Source organism: Theropithecus gelada, chromosome 5 (assembly GCF_003255815.1).
Source record: "Theropithecus gelada isolate Dixy chromosome 5, Tgel_1.0, whole genome shotgun sequence".
NCBI lineage: Eukaryota > Metazoa > Chordata > Mammalia > Primates > Cercopithecidae > Theropithecus > Theropithecus gelada.
In genome coordinates, this window is record NC_037672.1 from 125365918 (window position 1) to 125383323 (window position 17406).

The following is a 17406-nucleotide window of genomic DNA, read 5'->3' on the forward strand; positions in this document are numbered from 1 at the left end:
AAAAAAAAAAAAAAAAAAAAAAAAAAAAAAAAAAGAAAATAAGAAACATTAACTTTCTAGTTATATATGTTCCTTTTTCATGTGACACTGATCTATTGAAAGGAAATTTGGAATTTTTTTACATTCTTTTCCTTGAAATCATTTGGAATTTGCAACTGAGACACAGGAGAATGAGATTTTACATCAAATGCTCTCATTCCGGAGCAGGTGTGCCTTATAGCTAATTGGTATTTCCCAGAATGATTTTCACAAATCTTGCATATCCGAATTTTGAGATGTATATATGGAGCCTGGAAACTGACTGTGAGTTCATTATCTGGATGAAGTAGGGTACAATCTCCTTTAGTATTTTTGTTTGCTCTCTCAACCGCATTCTTTGACATCATCAGGAAATGGAAGAGGAAATAGCATTAGACAAAAATTACCACAGCCCCTGCCCTGCCCCAGTGTATCTACACTCAGAATACCTCAACATAGACCAAAATACCCAATTTCTAGCACCATGCTTTTCTCTTAACAGAAGTATATATGAGGAAAGCCAGGAAATCCTCATGTAGGTTTCTTATACCCTGATTAAATCAAATATTGATTTCAAGACAGTATTTGGAATTGTTCCTTTGTATGCCTTAGAGGTTTTTTGCACACTAGAGCAATTTGCTATAGAAGGATCTGGGATGGGTAAGAAGATGCCTGTCTTTTATAAGTGGGAAAAGATGATTTTTTTTTTTTAACTTGTCACTGACTTGAAGCTTAAAGAATGATTTTTAAAGGGAGTTGTAAAAATAGAATTGATGTGACATCTCAACCTCAGTCATGTTTCAGGCAGCTCAATTTTGGGAAAGAATAGGTGAAAGTTGAATAAAGGAATAGATTTCCTTAAAATTTCCTATGCCTGTATTCTCCTTAGAAAGTAGTCATGGAATCCCAGGGTACACTTACGCCGGTGTGAAGACTACTAAGTTAAGAGAATAAAATTGAGTGGGGAATGTGATGTAGTTACAGGGGTTCCTGTTAACACTCCTGGCCTCTTGAGTCACCCCTTCCTCTTCTCCATGAAGTAAGATACCTGATGGTGAGAAACTCCGTGAGAAACCTTGGCCTCTTTGGCCAGTCTTACTTTTAGGGCCAGGCTTCTCTCAGGAATCACGCCTTCTGGCCTATTTCTTTGTGCTGCAGATTTTACAGGGATAGGCCTGTGGAGTGAGGGGAGGGGAGGATTGCCATTGCCCTGCACTGCCAGTTAGCACCTCGGTGTAAGCCTGCCTCATCCTACAGTTGATGTTGGGAGGCCCATTGTTGCCATGCAGTCTCCAGCATCAGCTTTATCAGTAGGCACAGTAGTTTTCAGCTCTCTACTCTTTTGTGTTAGATTGAATTATGTACAAATCTATGAAACGTATACAAAATATTGACAAGCTTTACTTCATTATGATTACTGAGTGAAAGTTCTCCAGTAGAACAACTGACTTTTAGCAGCATGCAGGTGCAGAAATTTCTGATGAGAAGAACCAAAAGATCATAACTTTGATTCTTTATTTTCTCTTCTCTCCAGTATCCAATGCAGTCTTTCATTGTGGTTTATACCTTGATGAGAAAGAGGAGTGTGGTTTACTTCCAAGCCCTAAATACTCTCAGTCCTTAACAGTACTGTGCATATTAATACAATAAGTACTGTGAATTTTCCTAAGTTCTTTTTGGCTATGAGGGTATGTTCAATCCTGCTTTTTCCCTTTAATAATATTTTATATACATTTCATAGATTTGTACATAGTAATTATATTTTCAAAATATTGTTTTCTTTTTTTTTTTTTTTTTTTTTTTTTTTGAGACGGAGTCTCGCTCTGTCGCCCAGGCTGGAGTGCAGTGGCCGGATCTCAGCTCACTGCAAGCTCCGCCTCCCGGGTTTACGCCATTCTCCTGCCTCAGCCTCCCGAGTAGCTGGGACTACAGGCGCCCGCCACCTCGCCCGGCTAAGTTTTTTTGTATTTTTTAGTAGAGACGAGGTTTCACCGTGTCAGCCAGGATGGTCTCGATCTCCTGACCTCGTGATCCGCCCGTCTCGGCCTCCCAAAGTGCTGGGATTACAGGCTTGAGCCACCGCACCCGGCCAAAATATTGTTTTCTAAGAGTCTGTTACTGAGCAATATATATAAAGCTTCAAAAGAGTTAGGTTCAGGAGAAAGAAAATAGCTCTACAGCCTTAAACAGTTAGTTCTTTGAGAGTCACTATTGCTGGAGTTTCACAGAAGATGAATGAATACATTAAGGATTGACTCTAAGGAAGCCAGCTTGCCATTCATTCTGTTTCTACCTGTGCTGTAAGCGGTCTGGCTTGCTAAGCCTTGGTTTTAACGCTCATAAAACTGTGATATGAAACATGGCCATCATATGAGAAAATAAGACTAAAAAGCAAAATAAAGAAGTGATTACTGTAATAGAAGCTATGTGCCTATAGATCTCTAATATAGAAATGGTGCTTTTTAAAGGGGATACAAATTGATGTTGTTTTGTAAGTACTTGGGTCTTTAGAAAATGAGCTGCTTTTCAGATTGCAAAAAACAAACAAAAAAACCCCTCAGAAGCTAAGAGCCTTAGTTTAATGCAAAATAAACTGTTTTTGAATCCTCTGTAATAAATTGGCACACATAGTTTGAGTATTGTCATGCAGAAGCAGAAATTTTGACTAGCTTTACATTGTGATGGTTGCTGAATGAAAGATCTGCATTAGAACAATTGACTTTTAGCGGTATGCAGGTGTAGAAATTTCTGATGAGAGAACCAAGAGATTAAAACTTTGATTCTTCTTTTTCTCTTCTTTCCAGTATCCAATCTATCAAGTTCCATTGGCCCTCCAAGATATTATCCCAAATCTGACTGACCACCTACCATGTTTATAGCTACTGTCCTAGTGCTTGCCATCAGCAGCTCTCATCTGAACCATGACAACAGCTTTTTGACTGGCGTCTTGGTTTCCACTCTTGTCTTCTCAGAGTTCATTCTGTTATTAGCCATTTAACAATACAAATCAGACCTATCACTTCCCTTCCTATACTTCACTAATGTCTTTGCCTTGCAATTAGAATAAAATCCAAACTCCTTATCATGGCCTATATGACCTATTCTATACCTTCCCTTTGATTGCTTTCAAATTGCCTTCCTTGCTCATTATTATGCAGTCATATTGCTTTTCTGTCTTTGCTTGAATACTCTAACCTCATTCCCACGTTAGAGATTTTGCATTTGCTCTTCCTCTAGGTCTGGAATTCTCTACCCCATTTCTCTTGGCTGACTTGTTCTCATCCCTCAAGTCTCAGCTCAAATATCCTCTCCTCTGAGAAGCCTTATCCTGACCACCTGTCTAAAGAGCTCTCACCTCCTCTCCCCCAACTTTAATCATTCTCTATCCTGCTTAATTTTCTTCATAGCATTTAGCACTACCTGAAATTATCTTATTTTTTACATGTTTATTATCTGTTTGTCTGTTAGCCCCTAGTAGAATGTGGAATGTGATTTCATGGTGGTAGAGCTTTTCTGTCTTGTTTCCTGGTCTATCCTCAAAGCTTAGAACAAAGGTTGGCATTTGGTGGGGATTACTAAATATTTGCTGAATAAATTATTAAATCAAGGCCCAGATGTACCCAGAAAAGGCCTTTCATCATACTAATTTTTCATAGTTCAGAGTTGTGGCCCTTCGTTTTGAATGCTAAGAAATCTGCTTTTGGCAGCATATGGAAATTTTTTTTCTCCAGGAAAGAAGTTTCATGAACTGAGTTACAAGAGTGACATATAAAATCCCTATGCCAATTTATTAGTTTCTAATGAGCAATATAACTGTCACATGGACTCAGAGTTGCACTGATATGATGTGTTGAAAAATTTCTGCCTATGGGCTGACATATATAGGATAGTGAATTAAATCAGAAAGCTTTTTGAAAAACATTGAATACTAGAAAGGGAAATTCGTTAGATGGCTCATGTATTTAAAAGCATTCATTTATTTCACAAATATTTCAAGATCTCTATCCTTTGTGTTCTGTGCTGGGTATTGAGGAGTCAACAGGGAATCATATCAAGTACCAGTTCTTAAAGATTTGCAGTCTAGTTGGGGAGGCTGACAATAAACTGACAATTATAAATCAATGTATAAGTATTTTTTAAGCATAATCTTGGTGTAATCTGGGAGGATCTAGATGGGAAAGAGCCTCAGGGGATTGAGGTGAGCTCTGAGGACTTAGCGCAGCATGAGGAGGAAGGGCACTGTGTGTAGAAGCTGTGACCTGAACCAAGGTCTGGACATGGAGAGGGCAGAGTTTTCTAAGAAACACAGGTAGCTGAGCACGGTGGTAGTGAAGAGCTGGAGGGTGAGGTGAGAAGGCTGCAGATAAGGCTCGTGGACTTAGGCTTGGACTTTATCCCTACACAGAGTAAAGAGGAGCCACTTAAAGTTTTGTTTCAGTGGGCAGGTGGAATCTGTTTTTCAGGTTGCCAGAGCACAGCTGATACTTTGCATTCCTTTCTTCCTAAGAACTTTCCATGAGTATCTGGCTAAAGTCTACACTCCCTCCCTTGAACACACGACCCTTTATATGTACTCTCCATCCTTATATCCTACTGCTGTGCATCACATGGCCTGTGCTCCAGACACACCAAACTTGTCGGTTTCCAGATTCACTCCCCGTCTTTAATTATGCCTTTAATCATGCTCATCTACCCCACTTCCAAAAAATGTTATTGAATCATTTTTCCAAATGACAAAAGCAAGACATGTTCTTTGTAACAAGCCAAAGAACAGAGAGATGTGGAAAGAAAAAGTTAAAACTTTATCCTTTCCTCTCACCACCAACACAATATCCATACACACAGAGTCCACTGTATAAAACAATTTTTTTTAACTTAAATAGATTCATGCTATTCATTTTGTGCCATCTCTCTGTCTCCCAACAGAATCTCATGGACATCACTCTAGCACTTGCTGCATGCCAGGCCCTGTGCTTCACCTCATTTACCCTACAACTACGATGGCACTATTGTCCCCAGTGGGTAGATAAGGAACTGACATGTGATTAATTTGCCCAAGGTCTCACAGCTAGTGATTGTGGGAACAGCAACTGGAACTTGGGCAATCTGGCTTTTGAGTCCAAAGTGCTACCACTGCCTTTTACTATCTCCCAAATTAATGCTATTTTTGTTCTTTTTAATAACTTCACAATATTCATATGGATGTCTGGAATTTATTCAATTATTTCTCGTTGATGAATGTTGAGGTTATTTTTTGGCACTGCATAACCTCAATATGCACTTCTCCAAAGAGGGATTTGAGATCAAAGAACATACTTATTTTTATTAGGCATGGCTAAATTATATTCCAAGGATTATGTAGCCCAAGCAACATAGAGGCATATCTGTTTCCTTATATTCCTACCAGTCCTAAGTGATGCTGATATTTTTAGTTTTTTAGTTTGTTTTTTTTCCACCTAGCTGTGTGATCAATAAAAACAATACATCTTTATTTTGATTTGCATGTTTCCTGACTACAGGTGAGATTGTGAATTTTTCTGCATGTTTTTGGGATGTTTGCATTTCCTGTTTCGTGATTTGTCTATGAATTTCCTCTCCTGTCTATTTTTTCTGTTGGGTTGTTTGTCCTTGATCATTTTTGGTGGAGGGTATGGTATGTGTGTACGTGGAGGGATGTTTATAATATAATAAATAATATTAACCCTTTTTCTGACATAGGTTCAAATATTTTCTCCTCGTCTATATTCATTCACCTTTTGAATTTGTTATGGGATCTTTTACCTTATAGAAGTGTTTACTTTTTATGTGGTCAAATCTGTTAGTCTTTTCCTTTTGGCTTTCCTGGAATTCACAGGTTTTAGGCATGTCTGTTCTTTAAGGATTGGGATGCTTGGCCAAGGCTCTCCCTGGGGGTGCTTGATGGGCTTTGAAAACTTGTGTCTGAGACTCTTTTACCTTTGTTTCTACTTCCCAATCTCCTTCTGAGAGATCTATTCTTTCTTGGAATTTGTTATTACATTCAACTAGACTAAAGCAAAGTCTGTCTGGGCTGGGAATGATTTGGCACTGTAAAAGTGTGTTTGCATGTCTTTTCTCTGATTCACTATGTTTTAATTTTCTGTTTCTCTCTCCTTGTTTTAAGGAGTAATCATCATGCTCCATTTCGTTTTTGAGCCATCTTCAGCCTTTGAGTCCTTAAGCTTTTTGGAGACAGTTTGTGGAGAAGGTATGTCCTTGATACAAGGCGTATGGATAATGATGATGATTGGTTTTGAGGCTGTGGATTTGAAAATGAGTTCATCTCTGTCTTTGATTATAACTGTATAATCCTGGGAAGTTGTAATAGGCCTCCGGGCCCTTTTCCATAAAGTAATAATACTGCTCTGAAGCTACTTTTTGACAGTGCAGGACAGGACTCTATCAGTTAATTTAGACGTTTCATCCTTTTTGGTCACATTTGAAGAATATTTTAATTTCAAGACTTGTGCTCAAGCCTTCACAAATTACCTTGGTGTACCCCTCTTTTCATTCACTGTTAGCCCATGAAAGAAGGATAAAATTTGTTTGTCTTAATGACTGGTATCTTTTATAGAGTTTCTAGAATGAACTGCCAATTTCACTGTTGAGAAGAGAAACATTTAAACTCTTCGTGGAAGTTAAATTTGGGGTCATTTTACACAAACCATGGCTTTGGTCCAAGGAACAGAGATAGGTCTTGTGAGTTGGGAGTGGACAAGGGAAAGAGTCTGGCCTGCATTTTGGTAGATTTTTAAAAATTTAAATCTTTATTTAATTGAGAAATAATAATTGTATATATTTATGGGGTACAATATGATGTTTCAGTATATGTATGCATTATGGAATGATTATACCAAGTGAATTAACATATCCATAACCTCACACACTTACCATTTTTTTCTATTGAGAACATTTAAAATATATTCTTTTGACAAATTTGATATATAAAATACATTGCTATAACTATAGTTAATACATAATAATAATGCTATTGTATAATACATTTCAAAAAATTATTCCTCCTGTCTAACTTTGTATATCCTTTGACCAACATCTCCTCAGCCACTCCCTAGACTCCCAGCCTCTGGTAACGACCATTCTCTCCTTTTATAAGTTCAACTTTTTTATATTCCACATACAAGTAAGATTATTCAGTATTTATCTTTCTATGCCTGGCTTATTTCACCTAGCATATATGTCTTCCAAGTTCATCCTTTTTGTCTCAAATGGTAGAATTTCCTTCTTGAAAGTCTGAATAATACATCATTGTGTTTATATCCCATATTTTCTTTTGAGTTTGTCCACTTTCTTTTGTCCATTGATGGACACTTAGGTTGATTTCATAACTTGGCTATTGTGAACACTGCAGCAGTGAACATGGGAGTGTAGATATCTCTTTGACATACTGATTTCAATTCTTGTGGATACATGCCTAGAAGTGGGATTGCTGGATCAAATGGTAATTCTATATTTAGTTTTTTGAGGAACCTCCATATTCTTTTCCATAGTGGCTTTACTTAGTGGATTTCAGAACACACACAGAATTTATTCCAGGTTCATTAATGAGCTCATAGAAAATAAAGCAAGAAGAGACGTAAAGTTATTACCCAGGTGTCCCCCATGCCCTCAGGCTGGTGAATAACAAAACCAATCAGTGAAGGCAGTTTGTTGAATTGCTCAGTTGATAATACTCTTGGATGGTAGCTCATTTTAGGGGATTTGGGGATAAGTACTAGGATTGAGAAGCTAATTAGGTAAGTGGATCTCAGGAGAACTCATGGCTGACCCATTGATCTGTTTCATTCTTTGCCTCCCACCTCTGTGAAATTTGAGGCAGCATGGCCCTGCTCTTAGCTCTGGATCTATTAGATAAGAGGACATGACTACACAAACTTCTTGCTTAAAAGTCTTTCTGTCTCTTATTTTCAGGCCTTGAAAGTTTTAGACTGTAGGCAGAAATTAAAATCAATTACTATATTTAAATGCTGTGTGTAAGACTTTGCATGGCATGGTGTGTGTGTGTGTGAGAGAGAGAGAGAGAGAAAGAGAGAGAAGAGAGGGAGAAAGAGAAGACGGTGCTGTATTAGGTAAGGCAGAGTTCTTGCCTCAAAGGAGCAGAGGTTGCTAACTCAATTGCCTCGGAGGCCAGGTAGATTCAGTCAGTCACATGGCTTTGCATGTGTAAGAAAAACAACAGAGTAAGCCAGATAAATGACATCAGATTCTTACTTGTCTCACTGACAATAGGAGGTGGTGGGTGCTACGGCAAATGGGAGTTGCACACCGTATGTAAAGGGAGCAGCCCATACAATGATCAAGCATAGTGGTTCTCAAAGTATGGGTCCCTGGACCTGCAGCATCAGAATCACCTGGAGACCTGTTAGAAATGGAAGATTTTTCAGCCCCGTCTCAGCCCACTGATTCAGAAACTCTCAAAGTGGGAGCCTTGCAGTCTCTGCTTTAAAACGCCTTGGCAATTTGAGAACCACTGTTGTAGCATAGTGTTGCCGTGTGGGAATTTAGATCCATTGTTGCTAGATCTTTTGATGTTTTCAAGGGAAACTATAAAGCTATAAAGCTATATCCTTATGGAAATCTACTGATTTTTAAATATTAGAAGTTGTACAGGATATTTGTAATTTTGGGGAGCATGAGGAGTAGAAGAGGTACCCTGTGCAGGCCAAACTACAGGCTAAAGAAAGCACATCTGTGAGCCTCGAGGCATCCAGGCCTCCAGTGTCAACTTAGAATAATCAAATGTCTGCTTCATTGTTGGTCTAGAGCAATGATTTTCAGAGAGAGAGAGAGAGAGAGAGAGAGAGAGTAGATTGCAAGGCAAAAGGGGGCTTGTAAAGGCTGCACAGAATCTGATCCTTCCAGAGCATCCCTCAGGTATGTTAATAAGGAAGAAAAGAAGCCCCTGCTATGGCTCTTGAGTACTGTGGATTATAAACTGTGTTCACATCTGTTCTTTCATCAGGTCCTCACAACATTGTGCAACAGGTGTGAAAGATGAAGTCTCCATTTAAAGCTGCTGAAATAGGCTGAGAGAGGGTAAGTGATTTGCCTAAGGTCACATAGCTTGTGAGGCTTAAATCTGAGACTAGATACCTAATTCTATACTTTCTTAACTAGAGTTTCTCTCTCATACATAGTTAGGTGTATTTATCTGTGTTTGTATATCCAAACACCACTAATTCTTGAAAGGATCTGGTGTGGCTCACTGGTGACTGGTTTTTGTCCTGTTCCTTATGACTGAGCTTCAGCTGGTCCGCTCCCTGGGGTGGTGTGCTGCCTCAGGCCCCAAATCTTCCTTTTTTCTTCTGTGAACTCCTTAGTACCAGTTGTCTCCCTTGGAATCTTTCTCCCACACCAGCTCTGCTCCTGGACTCTGACTACTCGGGGTCACAGGTTTCCCTGTTCTGGCCGGTCTTGCCACCGACTGAGCCTCACTGGGACACTGGTTCTAGAGCTGTCCCCTGTATGGATGATATGTGACCCAGGCATCTGCTGTCTGCAACTAGACTGAGTGTCCTGACTCATTTTCCATAGGCTGCTGAGCTGCCACCAGAGTAGTGGCTTTCTGACATGTGGCAAATTTGGATAATAAATGATATATATTATATTAGGAGAGCTAGAATATAGGATTCTTTCAAATATTTTACCTCATCTAGCTTAAAATGCAACAGGCATGTATCCAGATAGCACTACCAGAAAAATTTTAGTAGTTTGAAATTTCTGGGGCCTGTTAAATATGATTTTGATGAATTCTGCATTGTGCTGGGTATGGGGTGGGCGTTGTGACAGTTTGAGATACAGTCTTTTGGAGGGGCTTTTTCTTCCATGTTTGGAAACCAAGTGCTGGGGAGGGATAATGGGGGAGAGCTGGTGGTTGCTGAGTATCCAGGGTTTTACAACAGGACCCCGTGTGTGCAGTGAATCAGAAACTGTTCAGTCTTCTCTTTCCTCGCCCTCACCCCAAACCATCTATGTAATTGTCTGTGTGTTGAGGGGGGTGCTGCTGGGGGTGGGAGAGAGATCTAGTGACTATGAAAGCACTACAGTGCAGGAATGTCTTGGTACAGCACTGCTGTGGATATTGGTAGGAGGAAATAGAGAAGGTACCCTTTGCAAGGACCTCACATAGCCCAGAGTTGGCTTCTATTACAGTTGTTTGCTTTTTTTTTTTTTTAATCAGAGAATAACAGATCACTAGTGGGAAGGGTGTGTTTCAGCCTTATCTTGGATGCTTCCTTACTTCGTTTGACTTAATTCAGAAACTATGCAGTAGTTTTGTGTGCGACTTGTGCCGTTTCCTTTTCATATAATGAGTTTTATTTAAAGTCCTCATAACCGTTTTTTTGGTTTTGTTTTGTTTTCTATGGTAAGAGTAATCAAATGAGAATTGTAAACAGTTTTGGGGCCATTTTTACTCGACAAAACTGTTCTCCTGAGCCAGACCTCTTTCTTTCTCTCTCTGAAACACTTAGGGGCAGGAGAACCAGACTTTTATAGGAAAAATATGAATTCCTGTGCATTGTCACAAACTGGTTAATAAATAATTTAAAAACAGAAAGGGTCCTATCAAAATATTGGACTCCAACTTTGTCCAGTAGAAATACTGAGTACCAGGGATTTCTCAGCTTATTTGAACAAATGTAGGAAGATATTTAAAATTTCCCTCTGACCACAGAGAATGTCATTTCTCTATCTACTTCAACACAGAGCTGTTGGGTAGAAAGTGAAGACTGAAGGTAGCCTGGAATAATAATAATAACAGCTTATTTATATTGTTTTGTACCAAAGCTGTTCATGTATGTTTTTTTGTGTGTGTTGTGTGTGTACGTGTATATCCATATATGTATATACACATATATACATACATGTGTAGTGTGTGTGTGTGTGTGTATATATGGATATACACGTACACACACAACACACACATATAAATACACCTTTAATCACGATAATGTATGGGTCAGGTACAATTATTGTCACCACTTTACACATGAGGAAACTGAAGCACAATGATGTTAAGAAACTCTTCTAAGCTCACACAGCTAGAAGGTGATCATTTGCATCCAGGCAGTCTATACCATATCAGTTCCCTTGACATATTATTGTAGGACTCAGTGAGGATTGAAGTTTTCTAGTCCTGGCACCTGTGCTGCTATCCCACAGGCTGGTTCTGTTGTGTGAGACGTTGATGCTATCACTCACCAATCTGCCTAGACCACAGTAGCTGACATTTACTGAGCACTTACGATGTGCCAGGTAATGTGGGAAGTACTTATATACATCATCTTACCAAATCCTCCCAGCAGCCTTATGAAGTAGGGGCTATTTTACATCTGTTTTACATATGAGGAAACTGAGACCTGAAGAAGTTAAGTAACCTGCTCAAGATAAATGCTAGTAGGTATAGGCTCAAGATTTACCACTATGCTCTTCTGTTCTCTTGCTCAGGAGCTGGGCTCCTAACTTTGTGCTCCTAGTAAGGACTCTGCTAGTGCACATTTTCTCTGTGTCATGACTTTTGCTAGCAGCCTCCTGAAGTCAAGGGTTAAGGGTGCTTTCAAGAGTAGAAAGCCTGGCTTGACAGGGAGTCTGGAAGAGAGGTGACAGGAACTCTTCCCTTCAATGGGATCTGAGCGGTACGTTATAGTGAGTTCCTGTGGGGGAAAGGCATCGATTGCTAAAATGGGAGCTTTTAAATATTCATCATGGTTGGTTACATTTTGGCCTTCACTCTTAACAATTACCATTTGATTCCACTTTATTTAATATATGACCTTTATTTTTCTTTTATTTATTCATTTGGCCACTGTTGATACCTTGAATATTTTAGCTGCCTACCATAGTCAAAGAGCTCTAGCAGAATTACTTGAAAATAGAATAAATTCATCTAAATTAGATCAATATTATGTTGTAAAAGGGATAATTATAGTAATGCCATTATATAAAATGAAAGTATAAATATATATAATAGATTCAACATGAGAATAATAGATGTTTAATTCTGTCATCTTCTCTAGGTGTCCCTTATTTCAACACTCCTTAAGCTCCCACTCTCTGGTAGCCACTATGGGAGGTGCTGGGATTATAAAGATAATAAGCCATGGACCTTGTCTTCAAGGGATATGCAGTCCCTGTTGGGAGACAATTGATGAAGAGCTATGAGAACATTAAGGGCGGATGCAACCCAGAGCAGAGGAGGTGGGGTGGAGATGCTGGCCAGGAAGGCTGCTTGGAGGAGGTGATCCCAGAACATTTAGTATATCACACTGGTGAGAGCAGAAAGGCTTGGTAGCTCAGCACACAGGCTCTGGAGTCAGGGGTGTTCAAATCCTGGCTCTCTTGTTTGCAGTTAAGTTTGTTTATTCTGGTGTTGCAGTTTCTCAGCTCCATTATACTTTATTTTTTTGAGATGGAGTTTTGCTCTTGTTGCCTGGGCTGGAGTACAGTGGTGTGATTTTAGCTCACCGCAGCCTCCACCTCCCGAGTTCAAGTAATTGTCTTGCCTCAGCCTCCCAAGTAGCTGGGATTATAGATGCTCACCACCACACCTGGCTAATTTTTGTATTTTTAGTAGAGAAGGGGTTTTACCATGTTGGCTAGGCTGGTCTTGAACTCCTGACCTCAGGTGATCCACCTGCTTCAGCCTCCCAAAGTGCTGGGATTACAGGCGTGAGCCACCGCACCTGGCCCATTATACTCTTATGAAACCACTATTATATATGCGATCTGTTGTTTTACTGAAACATGATGTGGCAGCACATGACTGTAGAAGGAAATAGAACCACGGGAGAGGGTATTTGGGCTAAGGTGTCATGATGTCATGGAACAGTCTTACCCGTTGATGTCCAGAGTCTCATGAAAAATTGAAGGATATATTCTAGATGAGTATTTGGAGAAATCTGATGGGCTCTTGGGAAAGTACATTATAAAATTAAAACATATTTTGTTTTTTTTCCAGTAAAGTATAAAACTGGTCATGCTCCACACGAAGGAGAATACTAAACTTTAAACCAAAATATAAAAAGAAAGATTACTAGTTGTTTTTTATTTAATCCTTTTTGGTGAAAATATTAGTTTGAAAATTGTCATCTAAGGTCCCTGCCATCCTTTGGAAAGTCAAGTGAAAAAAGAAAGAAAAAGTCTTCTGAACATATGTCTGAATTCCAAACCTCATCATAAACTCTGAGAGAAAGGTGAAAGTTCAGCTTTTCCTATTGGTCTGGACTGGAGTATCTGCCTTTCTCTTGCAGTTGTATCTCTATTAGCAAATCCTCTGGAAGCAAAGATACTTTAGTCAGCTGTGGTCAAACACAAAAATGCTCATGAGATATGCAAAACAGGGTAGCCTGAGCTCAGCCATGATGCCTGAGAACAGCCTTTGTCTGTCTGTCTGTTTGGGTGTCTGACTGCCTGCAATCAGCTACAGAGCAGTGGGGCTGCAAGTCCTCGTGGTTTCTCCTTGGGGCTTTTATCTTTTCCTTTTCCCTCACTTAGCCAGGATTCCTCCAACCATCACAGGGCTGGTCTTAGCCCCTCACTCTGATATCAGCCGTTCCCACTCCACTTTCAGGAGCCTGGCATCCTTTTTGTGATCATTCTCCCAGTCCCACCATTAGACAGTTGTTCTACCCCTTCCCTCTATCAAAGCATGAAAGGACCATGAGGCCCAGAAGCAATGGTTCCAGTGTACATTTCTATTTCCACCAGAGAGCCTTTCTGTCCTGGGGTGCCTGGGACTAACCACAATGCCTTTCCTGGAGGCTCTGGCCCCAGCCTTAGGCAGTGAAAAAGACCACAGCCTACCTGTACCAAGGAAATTCCTGGGCTGCTGGCCTCTTCTACCCTGCTCTTACTTCCTCACCCTCTCAACCCTAACTTCTCCCTTCTCTTTACCATAGAGGCTTCTGTGGCATATTTTAAGTTTTCCAGAATGTCCAGTGCTATTTTAATAAACATTGAACTCTTTTCATACTGTATGAAATGCTTTTTCCAAAATTGGGACATGATTCTCAGTGCCTCTTATATTGTTTTCATGTCTGAAAATGAAGTTTATGACAGAAAAATGTGTTGATGGAATATAATGTCTTCATGAATAGAAGCATTAGTAAACTGGCTCAATTGTCATTAAGAAATACTTCCATTTGCTTTTTGACAAAATAGTCATGAGTGAATAGCAAGTAATGCATTAACAACTGCTGATTTCTTATTTATTGCACTCATTCATATTAAAATAACAATACAGAAAATAAATATAGAAAAGCTTCACTTACAATCCTATCGCTCCATATAATTACTGTTTTTATTTTCCTGTGTTCCCTTTCAGGCCTAGGCCATGTATGAGGAGGCTACTGAATGGGGCTCCGAATACAGCTCTGTGGTAAAGGAATTCTTGTGAAAAGTTGTGTTCCATTTGTGTATTGTACTTTAAACTAGCTCTGGGCACTACCCACATTTTAACTTGCTGTGTTAACCAGCTTTAGTTTATTATCTCAGAACTCTGACTGCACCATTATAGTATCAACATTCATCTTTTTTTGTCAGTGGCGGGGCCTTTACCACCAGCATATCAAGGAATATCACAATAAGCTGCACGACACTAGAGTTTTTTTTTTTTTTTTTTTGAGATGGAGTCTTGCTCTATCATCTAGGCTGGAGTGCAGTGGCATGATCTCGGCTCACTGCAACATCTGCCCCCCCGATTCAAGCAGTTCTTGCCTCTCGAGTAGCTGCGATTACAGGTGTGTGCCAGCACATCTGGCTTTTTTTTTTTTTTTTTTTTTTAAGTAGAGCTGGTGTTTTGCCATGTTGGCCAGGTTGGTTTTGAACTCCTGGCCTTAAGTAATCTGCCTGCCTCGGCCTCACAAAGTGCTAGGATTGCAAGCGTGAGCTACTGTGCCTGGCCAACACTAGATCTTAATTGCATATTTCCAAAAAGTTAGTGAGTTTATGGATATTAATAGGCCTTCATACGTAAGAGCTGAATTCCCTCTTTATCTGGAATTCTTACGTTCTGTTGACATCATGGAAAGTTCTTAGCTCAAGACAGGCAATGAATTGGGCCTGAAATCATACTCTATCCTCTAAACGGGGCAGCATTGCATATTTCCAAGCTCAAGAAAGAAATGACTCCCTCTGGCCTCTCTCCCTTTCTAGTTTTCCTGAAATTGTAGACGTCTTATCTTGGTATTTACAGCATTTGCCTGATTACAAAAGTAATCTGAAGTGTTGATGAAAAACACACTTTCCTGGGGCCTTTCCAGGCCTATTGAATCAGAATTCTGAGGAATGGCTTGGTTTAAACAGGCACCTTGGGTGATTTTTACAATCCAGGCAGATTTGGAAACAGTTGTTTATTTGAAGGCAGTCCATAGCTACTAGCTCACACATGTGCTTAGCACACTTTTGAGGAAAAGTGGCCAGTCGTTCCATCTTTGGGGGATCAACGGTTGTGTAGGCCTTTGCCTTTATTCCATCCTAAATACGGCATGGCCATGGCTATATAAAATGTAGGACAGGGTGGCAGGCCAATGTGGGAAGATAATCTTCTCTATCAAGGTCATCATACATAATACTGCCACAGCCTTCACTTTGTAACTGGGAATTCTATTCCTTATCTAAATTATAATTTGTACATGACGGGGTGTGTGTGTGTGTGTGTGTGTGTGTGTAATTTTTTGTTACGCTTTTTTTCATGTGATCACTGGGTTTTAAATTCAGTTTACTGAAAAAATGCTGTCTCATCAATCACTGTGGTATTAATTTGAAAGATAAGCAGATTTTATGCAACTCTAGGTCATGGCCAAGATCTGGAGTGATATTCCCTGAAGTAGGCTAGTCCCATAGTTGTGAAATAATGGGGTTTGTTTTAGATGTATGCTTCCTTGCTGGATTCCCCACTCACCCAGATTGATCCAGGCCCTCCTGCTATCTGCCAGAAGCCCACCCTTTTTACTCACCTCCCCACTCTTCCCAGCAGGGCCCCGTTCTCCCAAATCACCCTTCCTTCCCTCGTAAGTTCATCTTTTGAGTCAAAAGATAAAATAAGAACAATAAAGCATAACCCAACTCTCTTCCTTTAGATTTGATAATCTTAGCTGGTAGAAAGAAAGGGATGGATGAAACAAATTCATGCCATAGAAGGAATGACTGATGGATCTTACTGCATTAGCAAATGGTCCCAAGGACATTTATATCTTAAGATGTTTGTTAAACTAAAGGAATAAGTCTCAAATACAGTGTATCAGACAGTTTAAAAGGAAAGTGAGGTGAAGTGTGGGGCAGAGGGATCTTTAAATCACATAAGGGCCATAGTTCACTGCTCCTCGAGGCCAGCTGTTGCTCTTGGAAATGTGTTGATAACGGCATTCAGCCAAGAAGGCCAGGGAAACACTTGGGTCTGGTTAAAGGTCAAGCCCCGGCCTTTCACTTTGCCCTTCGTCTCTCTCATCTCCAACAGGGCACTGCATGGGTGTGCTCTCTGCACGGTGGGTTGTCATGGGAGCAAACAGATCATCTGCCAGAGTAGGGGCAACCCCAGCAGAGGGAGCATCTGTCCTGGAGCAGTGCAGGAATGGTGCAAACCCAGAGTCAGGGCCCTTGACTTTTCATTATTGAAGGCTATTGACTTGTGGACTACGTGGCTGTCAGGTATAGCCCTTTCACGTAGACAGAATCGAGAACCTTTGGCACAGGTTCTTATCACTGTGTGTAAAGGTAAAAACTTGATTAGGCTCAAGTGGAAGAAAATGTGATACTTTATTCTTTCTCATTTGAAACTTTAGTCTCTGTGTCTTTCTGTCTCAAGAAAATAGTAAAATCCAAATGTAACCAGGCAGGCTTTTCCCCCGCCTTGATTAAAGGATTTTTTTTTTTTTGAGACACAGTCTTGCTCTGTCGTCCAGGCTGGAGTGCAGTGGTGCGATCTCGGCTCACTGCAACCTCTGCCTCCCAGGTTCAAGCGATTCTCCTGTCTCGGCCTCCTTGATTAAAGGATTCTTAATTAAGAAAGGTAAATCTGTTATAGAATAAATGCTAAATGAAAATAAAGCAAGCACATTGAACGCTCATTCGTAAGTTAGAAACAAAGCTCAGATATTCATCACAGTATGTTTAGCCATGTTATGCTCTCGGTGTGCTCGGGTCCCTAGGTTTCATGAATGCTTAATGATTTTCAGTGATGGGACAAAACTGTAGAGGCTGGACATAACTCTCTTGAATTTTATTTTTCATCCCTCCCCCACCTACTAAATACTTTCCATATTAAATAAAAATCTGAAATGTTAATAACATAACCTGATGAGCCTAACTTCCCTCATCTGCAAGGTGTATCAGATGATATTAAAGAAGACTTTG